This window comes from Carcharodon carcharias, chromosome 23 (genome assembly GCF_017639515.1).
Source record: "Carcharodon carcharias isolate sCarCar2 chromosome 23, sCarCar2.pri, whole genome shotgun sequence".
Taxonomy (NCBI): domain Eukaryota; kingdom Metazoa; phylum Chordata; class Chondrichthyes; order Lamniformes; family Lamnidae; genus Carcharodon; species Carcharodon carcharias.
The window spans coordinates 34,730,005-34,742,325 of record NC_054489.1 but is presented as its reverse complement, the minus strand read 5'-3'; positions in this window follow the sequence as shown (position 1 = coordinate 34,742,325).

Below are 12,321 nucleotides of genomic sequence, written 5' to 3'. Positions count from 1 at the left end.
GGCCATGTCTAATGTGCGGTCTTCGATGGGAGTCTGGCAATCCACCCCCGGTTTGGGACCTCTCCTTTTTATTATGCGCGATCTTGTCCAGCATAAGGACAGGTGGAGGGAGTGTGAGCAAGGCACACAAACATGGCCAAGTGAGAAGGGTGCTCGGTGTGCGTGTGTGTGCATTGAGTGGAACCATGGATGGGATGAGGAGACGATCTCCAGAGGGGATGAGGCCAGATGGAGATGTGAGGGTGTGTGTGAGAGTGAGTGGTGATGTCACTTGAGCTGGCAGTGAGTGAGATACCAGTGAATGTGTTATGGGCTTGTGATTGGGTGAGTTTAGAGTGATGAGATGGCATGGATGAGATCATTCACCCTCTTTCTGCACTGGCCGACCCTTATAGGCAGCGTTGGCACTGACCACCACTACCACCGTTTCCCAAGCCAGATTGGTGATGATGCTGCCCACCCTGGGGTAGAGGATATCACAGCGGACCTCCATGACATCCAAAAGGCATTCTGGGGACATTCTGAATCAGGGGGTGGGCGGGGCTGCAGTCTTTTTGCCTTTCGGGGCCATATCTTTTGTGCTGCAGTCCTGGACTGGAAGCATTGAGAGGTGTGCATGCGGCTGCAGTTTAAATATGGTGCCCAGTGAGGAAACGGTGAGGTGATCGTGTTGCAGGCGAATCGGGGGCCACCTGCCAGCGACCCAGCGTGTTTCCCGGGAATGCACAATTAATGAGGCGGGAATGTGATGATACGGCGTGAAAAGCCGCCATTGCAGCCGGCAGGCGAAACATCCTTTCTCCCACCTGCTACCACACAGTGCAAATCTGGGACAATTCTGCCCTTAGTCTTTCAACCTCTACTATCTTGTCCCTTTACAGAAATGTGATGTTATCCTTTCAGAATAACGCCACCTCACCGTCTCCTATTTTGTTTTTCTTCTCCTGTCCCTCATGAAAACTTTGTAGCCAGGAATGTTTAGTTCCTATTCTTGCGCATGTTTAAGTCAGGTCTCCATTATAGCCTCTACATCATAACCCATGTGGCAACTTGCGCCTGTAGTTCATCAACCTTATCTGCACCACTCCTCACATTACCACACACGCATTCCAACACAATGTTAGTCAGGTTTCACTTTTTTTCCTTCCATCTAATTCCTGTTATTTCTGGTTCTTTTCAAGTTCTTTCACTTTAGCAAAACTCTGCCTCTTGTCAAAATGTTTTCTTACACAGTAAGACTGGCTGAAAGATTCAAGCCATTCAAATATTTCAATTCATTATTATCATCAATCCACTCTTTGCAGTGCTGCACAGTCAAACTCATAGTGCTTAAGGGAAGCTTTGCATTGCTCACTGATGATTTCATGTCCTTGGAAGGTTCTCCCAGATACCCTGCTTTGTAATTGCTTTTATTTATAGAGTGGTAGCTAAGTAACAGAACAAAAATGGAGGAAAGTTTGGGAGCAAATCTTCACAATTGCCAGTCACAGTAAAATGTATGAAGGTCAACTCAAACATTAACCATTTCACAGAAGCTTCATAAATGTCATCCTTCCCTGTTACACAAATGTCGAGGAGAATGTAGTCAGATTGATGTCCTCTGAATCCAGTTAAACTGGGCAGTGATTCAGTGCTTTAAAACTCAGAACTAGCATTGGCATTCCATCTGACTTACTGTGTTGTCTGGTAGGCTTTCTCCATGTGTTTATAATTGGGGTGCACATGCTGCTTGCAGCCCTCACTGCAGGGGCCAAGAAGCCAAGTGACACAAACTGTACCTTCCCATCCCACAGATGTGGATTAAGCACCCATATGCCAGTTGAGGTCCATCATTTTGCACCCTTGCCTACACCTGGGAAGGTACCAAATAATTTAAATCCTTAAGCCAATTTGAGAGACATAATAGGTACCTACCACCAATTGCTCCCAGCAAAGCCAAAAAGGGCCCTGAAAAGAGGCTTCATGATCCTTGGACATGCAAGTCCAGTAGCAAACACTCCCATGACAAAACAAAAACAGAAACAGAAATACCTGGAAAAACTCAGCAGGTCTGGCAGCATCGGTGGAGAAGAAAAGAGTTGACGTTTCGAGTCCTCATGACCCTTCAACAGAACTAGGTTAAAATAGGAAAGGAGTGAAATATAAGCTGGTTTAAGGGGTGGTGAGGGGGGGGAGGGGAGGTTGTTGGGACAAGCAGCCAGTAATAGGTGGAGATAACCAAAAAATGTCACAGACAAAAGAACAAAGAGGTGTTGAAGGTGGTGATGTTATCTAAAGGAATGTGCTAATTAAGAGTAGAGAGCAGGACAGCCAAGGTACAGATAGCTCTAGTGGGGGCGGGGGAATACTAGAAGGTGGAGATAAACAATGGTGGAAATACATTTAAAATAGTGGAAATAGGTGGGAAAAGAAAAATCTATATAAATTATTGGAAAAAACAAAAAGGAGAGGGAAGAAATGGAAAGGGGGTGGGGATGGAGGAGCGAGTTCATGATCTAAAATTGTTGAACTCAATATTCAGTCCAGAAGGCTGTAAAGTGCCTAGTCGGAAGATGTGGTGCTGTTCCTCCAGTTTGCATTGAGCTTCAATGGAACAATGCAGCAGGCTAAGGACAGACATGTGGGCAAGAGAGCAGGGTGGAGTGTTGAAATGACAAGCGACAACGAGGTCTGGGTAATGCTTGTGGACAGACTGAAGGTGTTCTGCAAAGCGGTCACCCAGTCTGCATTTGGTCTCTCCAATGTAGAGGAAAGCATTGGGAGCAACAAATGCAGTAGACTAAGTTGAGGGAAGTGCAAGTGAAAAGCTTTTCAAGTAAAGCAGCTTTTCACTTGCACTTCCCTCAACTTAGTCTACTGCATTTGTTGCTCCCAATGAGGTTTCCTCTACATTGGAGAGACCAAATGCAGACTGGGTGACCGCTTTGCAGAACACCTTCAGTCTGTCCACAAGCATTACCCAGACCTCGTTGTCGCTTGTCATTTCAACACTCCACCCTGCTCTCTTGCCCACATGTCTGTCTTTGGCTTGCTGCATTGTTCCAGTGAAGCTCAACGCAAACTGGAGGAACAGCAGCTCATCTTCTGACTAGGCACTTTATAGCCTTCCGGACTGAATATTGAGTTCAACAATTTTAGATCTTGAACCCTCTCCTCCATCCCCACCCCCTTTCCGTTTCATCCCCCTTCCTTTTTGTTTTTTCCAATAATTTGTATAGATTTTTCTTTTCCCACCTATTTCCATTATTTTAAATGTATTTCCACCCATTGTTTATCTCTACCTTTTAGTATTCCCCCACCCCCACTACAGCTATCTGTACCTTGGCTGTCCTGTTCTCTACTCTTAATTAGCACATTCCTTTAGATAATATCACCACCTTCAACACATCTTTGTTCTTTTGTCTGTGACATCTTTTGATTATCTCCACCTATTACTGGTTGCTTGTCCCAACAACGCCCTCCCCCCTCCACTTAGACCAGCTTATATTTCACCCCTTTCCTATTTTTACTTAGTTTTGTTGAAGGGTCATGAGGACTCGAAACGTCAACTGTGCTCTCCTCCGCCGATGCTGCCGGATCTGCTGAGTTTTTCCAGGTATTTCTGTTTCTCTTTTTGTTTTGGATTTCCAGCATCCGCAGTTTTTTTGTTTTTAACTCCCATGACAACCCTGGTTCTGAAGTGTGCAGGATATACATGGCTAAACTTTTATTATGCCCTACTGTAAATCCCACGTTGAGAAAACACAGTGCCAATAATAGGTGTTATCATTCTAGCCAAGTTCCTGTTCTCTTAGGTAGAAATAAAGGATCCCATGACACTATAAATTCCAACCACTGACTACACTTCAAAACTACTTCATAAGACATTTTAGGTCATTATCAAAATGGAAGTTTTTTTTCTTATACTTTTAATAGTTGGCTTCCATTATGGGGTGAACTCATTCTCAACTAGGGTCTCCAGGGTTTTCAGGGTTTTCTGGGTTGTTCTGGAGTCTGCTGGATTAATCTCCTGGACAATATATTCCAGGAACCCTAGAAGAAAATTATTGGGGCATTAATTTTTTGCCTTCATTTTCCTTGAACACTTTCAATTATTAGTTATGAAAAGACTGGAGGTGGCTAAAAAAAAATAGGGTTGTTAAACTGACAGTCAAGGGTCATCCATTTGTATAATGAAGAGTTCCTAATCTTACACAAGGATGATTGTGGTGGGCGACCAATGGTGGGAAAATGAGCGTGGAACAGGGAGGGCCATGTGACAAGGGCTGGAGTTTTCTGTGGAGGCAATGGCTCCGTCTCCTGGCTGAAAGGTTGGAATCAAACTTGCCTCCACCAGACTGGGAAGGCACATGGGATATAAGAACATAGGACGTAGAAGCAGCAGGAGACCATTCAGCTGGACAAGCCTGCTTTTTGATTCGATAAGATCATGGCTGGACTGATTGTGGCCTCAACTGCACCAGCCTGCCTCCCATAACCATTGACTCCCTTGATTAGCAAGAATCCATCTAACTCAGCCTCGAATAAATTTCATGACCCAGCCTCTGCTGACTTTGGGGAAGAAAACCCTACAGACTAACAACCCTCTGAGAGAGAAAAAAAATCCTAATATCCGTCTTAAATGGGAGGCATCTTATTTTTAAACTGTGTCCCTTAGTTCTAGAATCCCCGGCAAGTGGAAACATCTGGTATTCATCCTATCAAGTCCCTTTAGGGTCTTATATGTTTCAATGAGATCATCTCTCATTCTTCTAAACTCCAGTGGGTATAGACCCAACCTGTTCAAACTTTCTTCATAAAATAAGCTCTTCATCCCAGGAATGAGTTGCGTGAACCTTCTTTGAACTGCTTTTAATGCAATTATATCTTTTTTTCAAATAAATTGTACACAATACTCCAGATGTGGTTTCACCAAGGCTCCGTACAGCTGTAGCAAAACATCCCTACTTTTATATTCCATTTCCCTTGCAATAAATACCAACAGTCCATTTGCTTTCCTAATCACTTGCTATACCGGCATACTAACTTTTGGCGATTCATGTACCAGGATACGCAGATCCTTCTGCACCACCGAGTTCTGCAGTTTCTCTCCATTTAAATAGTATACTGCTTTTCTATTCTTCCAGCCAAAGTGGACAAGTTAACAATATCCTGCATTATACTCCATCTGCCAAATTTTTTCCCAGTCACTCAGCCTACCTATATCCCTTTATAGACTCTTTACCTCTTCTTGACCACTTACTTTCCTACCTAACTGATGCCCTCGAGAAATTTAGCTATCATACATTTGGTCCCTTCAAGTCATTCATACAGATTGTAAATGGTTGAGGCCCCACCACTGATCCCTGTGGCACTCCATTAATTATAACTTGCCAACTTGAAAATTACATATTTATCTCACTGCTTCCAGTTAGCTAACCAATCCTTTATCCATGCTAATATGTTACCCCTTACACCATGAGCTCCTATTTTGTTAAGTAACCTATGATACCCACCTCATTTGTTATTTCTTCAAAGCACTCTAATAAATTAAACACGATTTCCCTTTCACAAAACCATGTTGACTTTGCCTAATCACATGATAATTTTTGACGCATCCTGCAACAACTTCCTTAATAACGGATTCTAATGGATTCTAATGGATGGTCAAAATCCTGGAACTCCCTTCCTAACTGCACTGTGGGTGTACCTACACCACATGAACTGCAGCGATTCAAGAAGGCAGCTCACCACCACCTTCTCAAGGGCAACTAGGGATGGGCAACAAATGTTGGCCTAGCCACTAATGCCCACATCCCATGAACAATTTTTTAAAAAAATTCCTTATGACAGATGTTAGACCAGCTGGCCTATAGTTTCCTGCTTTCTCTCCCTCTCCTTTCTTGAATAATGGTGTTACTTTTACTATTTTCCAATCTGCTCTGATTCTTCCAGAATCTAAGGAATTTTGGAAGAATGTAACCAATGTATCCACCATTTCTGCAGGCCCTTCTCAGACCCCTGGGTGTGACCATCAGGTACTGGGGACTTGTCAGCCTTTAATTCTAATTATCTTTTCTCTGGTGATGCCGATTGCTCCTCCCTCCTGTTCACCTCTTGATTTTCAAGTAATTTTGGAAAGTTTTCTAAGTCTTCTACAGTGAAGACAGACACAAAATACCTGGTCAATGCTTCTGCCATTTCCTTGTTTTCTATTAATAATTCCCCTGACTCATTCTCCAGAGGACCAACACTCACTTTAGTTACTCTTTTCCTTTGTAAATAATTGCGGAAACTCTTACAAATTATTTTTATATTTCTAGCAGCTTTCTCTCCCATTCTAATTTCTCCCTCCTTAATTTTATTTTTTGTCATTCTTGGTTGGTTCTTAAAATCTGTCCAATATTTCGACCTCTCACAAACCTTGGCAGAATTGCACAGTGTTTCTTTCAATTTGATACTATCCATAACTTCCTCATAGAGTCTTTCTTTCTCACTGGGATATATCTTTGCTAAGAGTTATTAAATATCTCCTCGGAAATCTTCCACTGCTTCTCTACTGTCTTACCTTTTAATCTAGTTTCCCAGTTCATTTTAGCCAACTCTGCCTTCATACCCTTATAATTATCTTTATTTAGGTTTAAAACACTAGACATAGATCCACATGTCTCAACTTCAAACAGCAACCAGATTTAACAGCTGTCAGGCCATTAGCTGCCTGAGTTGCCCCCATGTAGGTGGATATCTCACCTCCCAGAGCTGCTGGCTAATCAGAAGGCTGGCAGCTCTCCAGTCCCAGGAGTGGTGGTCAATGCTGGTACTGCAGTCAATTCCCAATGAGGAGCCTTGGAGGAGGTTAGGCAGCAAGGTAGGTGGGGCTGCTTCACCGGGGTCTGCCAGTCATATGGGGCCCAATAACATGGGTGGGGGGAAGGACATGACCAGGAGGCAGCAGGTTGGGGGAAAAAAGTGGGTGTAGCGATCACAGTTGGAGGGGCTGGGAGCTCTGATGGTCACAGAATGCTTGAACAGGAGGGACCCCTCTCACCCCCTGTCTCTGAGCTTGCAACCAGGCTATTCAAGGACCTTTGAAACAAAAACAAAAAATGCTGGAAAAACTCAGCAGATCTGACAGCATCTGTGGAGAGAAAGACAGAGTTAACATTTCGAGCACGTATGACTCTTCTTCAGTCTGAAGAAGAGTCATATGGACTTGAAACATTAACCCTGCCTTTCTCCCCACAGATTATGTCAGACCTGCTGAGTTTTTCTAGCATTTTTTGCTTTTGTTTCAGATTTCCAGCATCCGCAGTATTTTGCCGTTATTTAAGGATCTCAACTGGCCCAAGGGTGGGTGAGCCACATGACAATTACCCCAACATTGGTAAAATTCCAGCAGAGGCAGGTAGGCATTAACATGATGTAGCCTGCTATGCCACTTGATTTTACCACTTCCCCAACCTGCCAGCCCACCCCTGGAGGGGGTGAAGTGGGGGGGAGGGAAACATAAAATTTTGACCAATACCCCTAGGAATATATCCAACCAGAATTGACAAGCCTATTGTCACTGAGCAGATGTTTCAGTTCTCTTTCCATTAGTATGAATCAGATTGACTCAACTTGTAACAGGCAAGGCCTAGATAAGAGTGCACTTGAGGACAATTCCAAAGCACTCCAGGCCTTTACAATATTTTTGAACTATATTGCTGCACTGTTTACTGTATTCATGGTATGGCAAGACTGAGAGACAGAGAGCAGCCAGCGAGCGTCAAAGGAATGTTAAGAGCATCATTAGTGGAGTCAGGTGTTTCCATCCATTCATGGCATCTGTAACATTCCATTACCTTTGACCTCTGGCAAGTTCTCTGCTATGATGTGAATGGAGAGAGTAGCTCACACGTTTACATGTACCATATGGATCACTAGCAGTGTTTTAAATAGAGGAAAATAGTTTCACTAGCAAAATCAATCAGGCAGTGTTTATTGAGTCTCCATGTACAAATGGATTGGGTTACAATGCCAAATAAATTATACAATTTATTTTTGTTTTCCCTCAGGAGATGTTAACATATTTTAGCCAATTTCTTCACAACATAAAAAGGTGAAACCGTGGCTGAATTATTTCCCAGTAGCCATTACACATGGCAGAGCCACACTTTTGGCTCAGCACAGCCTAGATATGTCGTGTAAACAGAGATGCAAGTGTGCTATACAGGTATTTATGCTCTGGGCATTTCATATACATTCACACACGTTCAGATGACTCACCACATAGAAAAGTGTTGGAAAGAATGTGGGACTTTCATTTCCCCAGAACCAAGTTTTAACATTACAAATTTGTCTTTATTCATGCGCATATTGCTACCTTTCTTGTTTTCTTTTGTTATCCAGACAACTGTAGGCAGTTCTGCCTTGAAGGGGTTGTTCCTGAGTTCCAAACATTCTGTACTTGTTTCCTATATTGTAACTGTGTTGAAGTTAAACTCATCGCACACCCATTCTCACACTTAACCCAGAGCGTCCAACCCCTGAAGCTTCTTAATTCCTCCCAGTTTATTCCACACTACTAGAATATACAGGCATCAGCTAACGGCCACTTGATTTATGCCACATTCTCTCCTGTTCTTCGCAATATCCTGCACATTGCAACTTGGCCCTTCACCAACTACTGAAATATATTTAAAAATACAGATTTTGTAATCAGAGGTATTTCAATCTAATTATCGATTCAGCAGTTGTCTAGCTGATACGTTTCAGGGTTTCATTCAGGTCACACCCCCCCACCATTCTCCCCCTCCACCCCCCTGCCCCTCCGCCAAGAATGTTCCACTGTGAAGGATATTGATCGAGTCGAAAAAGAGAAACTGTTTCCATTGTCAGGAGGGTTGGTAACCAGAGGACACAGATTTATGTTGTTTGGTAAAAGAATTCTTATGGTTTGGAATGCACATGGGCAGTGGAACTTGAACCAATAATGACTTTCAAAAGGGAATTGGATGAATATTTGAAAATGAAAGATTTCCAGGACCACAGCCCAGGATAGGGTTGGGGAGTGGAACTAATTGGTCACCTCTTTCAAAGTGCTAGTACAGGCATGATGGGCTGAATGGTCTTCTTTTCTGCTATAAGGCTGATAGTTGTAATTCTGTTTTTATTTTAAACTTTGGAATAAGCAACTCACTCCTGCAGTGTTATAGTTTTTATAAAAGAAAACTGCTACGTGTAGGATTACAGTCTGTCATGTCCACAATTACACCGTATCTTTACACAAGAGTGTGCATCCACGCAGAGAGTATTTAAAAATGGTTAATTACCTCAAATTGTTGCTTTCAGCTGTAAGGCATGTTCAAGACTCTGCATCTACTTTAATACCCTGTAATTTTCTTAACTCCAACTTTGTTTTCAGTTTGCTTGTTGACATTTTTAGGTCACACAAGCCCACATCAAGAGGCTAATTGCCATAAATTCACAGAGAGGCAAATAAACAAATGGAAACCACTGGAAACAGACTTATTAATTATATCTGGGAAAAAATTGTTGTATAATTTGTATTAGTTGCTTTCAGCATGCAATACCCATGCTGGTGTGTCTGTTCTCGCCCCCAGACAGAGTATCGCACTGGGGGCAGAAGACGGAACGAGGACAGTAGTGAGCTGCCTGCGGTAGTGATGGGGTGTGAAAAGGGACAATTGTTGTCAACGTCCATAAAGACTCAGCTAGACTCTTGTAATCTGGTTAAGGAGGTTTATTAGCAACTCCATGTACCTTTTAAGTGCAGCACATCTAAAACCAATTTTAGCTCACCTCAGTTTTGAAAATAACAGCTGCACATATCTGAACAGGGTTGGTGTCTATGCAAGTCCAAGGAACTGAATCTCATCTTCCAATTAGGCACTTTACAGCCTTCTGGACTCAACATTGAGTTCAATAATTTCAGACCGTGAACTCTGTCCCCATTTTGATTCTGTTTTTTTGCCATGTGCTGGTTTGAATCTTATTTTTCACATCTTTGCTTTCGGACAGAGCTGTTCATCACTCTGGGCAAATGCTTTGTCTCTTTACTACAATCACTACCACTCCTTTTGCCTTTTGTTCCATGACATCATTCTCATTTTATCCCTGCCCCCCTTCTACCTTACCCCAGGCCGTCACTTTTGGTCCTTCTTCCCACTCCCACCTTTCATTAGCATATAACCCATTACATTTCTACACTCCATCAGTTCTGAAGAAGAGTCAGATTCAACTATTTCTCTCTCCAGAAATACTGTCAGACCTGCTGAGTTTTTCCAGCACTTTCTGTTTTTATTTCAGACTCCCAACATCCACAGTATTTTGCTTTTATTTTGGTGTCTACCTCATTGTTTCTTGATCATAAATCCATTCATAAACTTGTTCTAATGCTGTTGAGTATGGTTGAAGTCATTCTAACACAGACGTCTATTCCCTAAATTCAAAGATGTCATTATTTTTTATTCTATTGCCAGCCAAACTCTTACCACAAATGTTTATCTTTGGTGCTTCTTGTTCACACACACACACATTTTTGAGTTGTGAATAGCTATGGAAAATCTGGCTGATAAATTCTCTCCCCAACCCAGGGACACCAAGACCAAGGGCTGTATTTTACATGCCCCTGCTAGATGTGTTTTGGGCAGGGGGGGTGCACATAAAATAGGGGGGTTGCCCAAGCCGCCATTTTCCGCCCACTCCTGAGATCACCACCATAATCCAGGAGGTGGGCAGGCGTCAAAGTCGGCAGCTTGCCCACCATATTCAAATAAGTAATCAAAGGGTCAATTAGGCTTGTTATCAAACCAATTGACCTTGATAATATGCTGCCCACACCACAAAACATTTGGCGTGCCCTTTGCCATCATGGGGCGGCCCCTCTAAGATCAAACTTACCCTCCGTCCTACCCACCCTCAGCCTTAACGCAGCCCCCCATTACCCTCCCTGACCCACTCAAACCCTCCCTGCCTAAGACCCCAGACTTACTTGTTTGCAGGGATCCACAGGCCTTCTTCCTTCTTCTCCTGCAGTCCTGGCTGTGGCCACTGATGCGCTCTTCGCACTGACAAGGCTGATGGAGCTGCTGGCCAATCAGATTGGCTCCAAAGGGCCGGACCTCCTCCTCAGGGAGGGCTGTAAATCCCACTTGGCTCCCATTTAGCCACCTGCAGTACGTTATGGCTCCACATCGACTTTGCTTCCAGTGGTGGGGGAAAGCCATCCAACCCCTACCCGCTCCACCCCTTATTATTCAGCCCCAACTCTAGCACCTCTATCCACAGATTGCAGTGCTCAGGCCTCTCAGGATGGGCCAGGGGTCAACACAGAAACCTTCCTGATCTCTTATAGCTCAGCTGGTGCACTGTCCCAGTGAGCCATTAGGGAATTGACAAGTGTTAAAAGTAGAACATGTATTCTGTGAGGCAATGATAATGGTTGACACCATTGTTTGTGTAGATATTTATGTATATTCAAGGACAGAGCACGCAATGGTTAGGAACTGACAAACCAGATTGTTGGCCTAGGGTGGGTGGTTGGAATGACACAGATTATCATTTTTATAAATGTGTCACATCTCTTCATTAAATTATTTATAAAAACAGAAACGTGGAAATATTTTCATAGAATTATAGGAACGTAGCAATAGGAACAGGAATACATCACTTAGCCCCTCGAGACTGTTCCACTGTTCAGTGAGATCATGGCTGACCTGTGATCTAACTCCACAAACCCAACTTTACCCTCTATTCCATAAAACCCTTGGATGACATAAACCTATCAAAACCAGATTTAAAATTTACAAATTTACAATATCATTGGTGTTTGCAAAGGAGGGAAATTAGCCCTGGTTACTAATCTACAATTAGACATTATGGGCAGAATTTTATGAGACAGCGAGTGGGGGTGGGGGAACTCCTGACCTCACCCCGCTCCATTTAAATTTTTAGGAAGGCGGGGCACAGCAAAATCAGTTGCACGCCCAGCGACCTGTCAATGGCCAATTGAGGCCATTGAAGGGTTAATTAAGTAATTAAAGGACCTGCCCGTCCAACCTTAAGGTTGGTGGCCAGACCAGGAGCCCCGGCGGGGAATAGAGAAAACATGAAACCTCATCCACGGGCAGGATAAGGTTTCATATAGGCTTTAAAGAATTTTAATAAAGGATTTGTAAAAATTATGAACATGTCCCAACTCATGTGACAGTGTCATGTGACGGGACATGTAAGGGAAATTTTATTTTTCTATTTTTATCTTTTTTTACCTTTACAGCCGATCTCCTCTTAGCCTTAGGGAGATAAGTGCACTCTTTCGTGCGCATGCGTGAAAGAGCA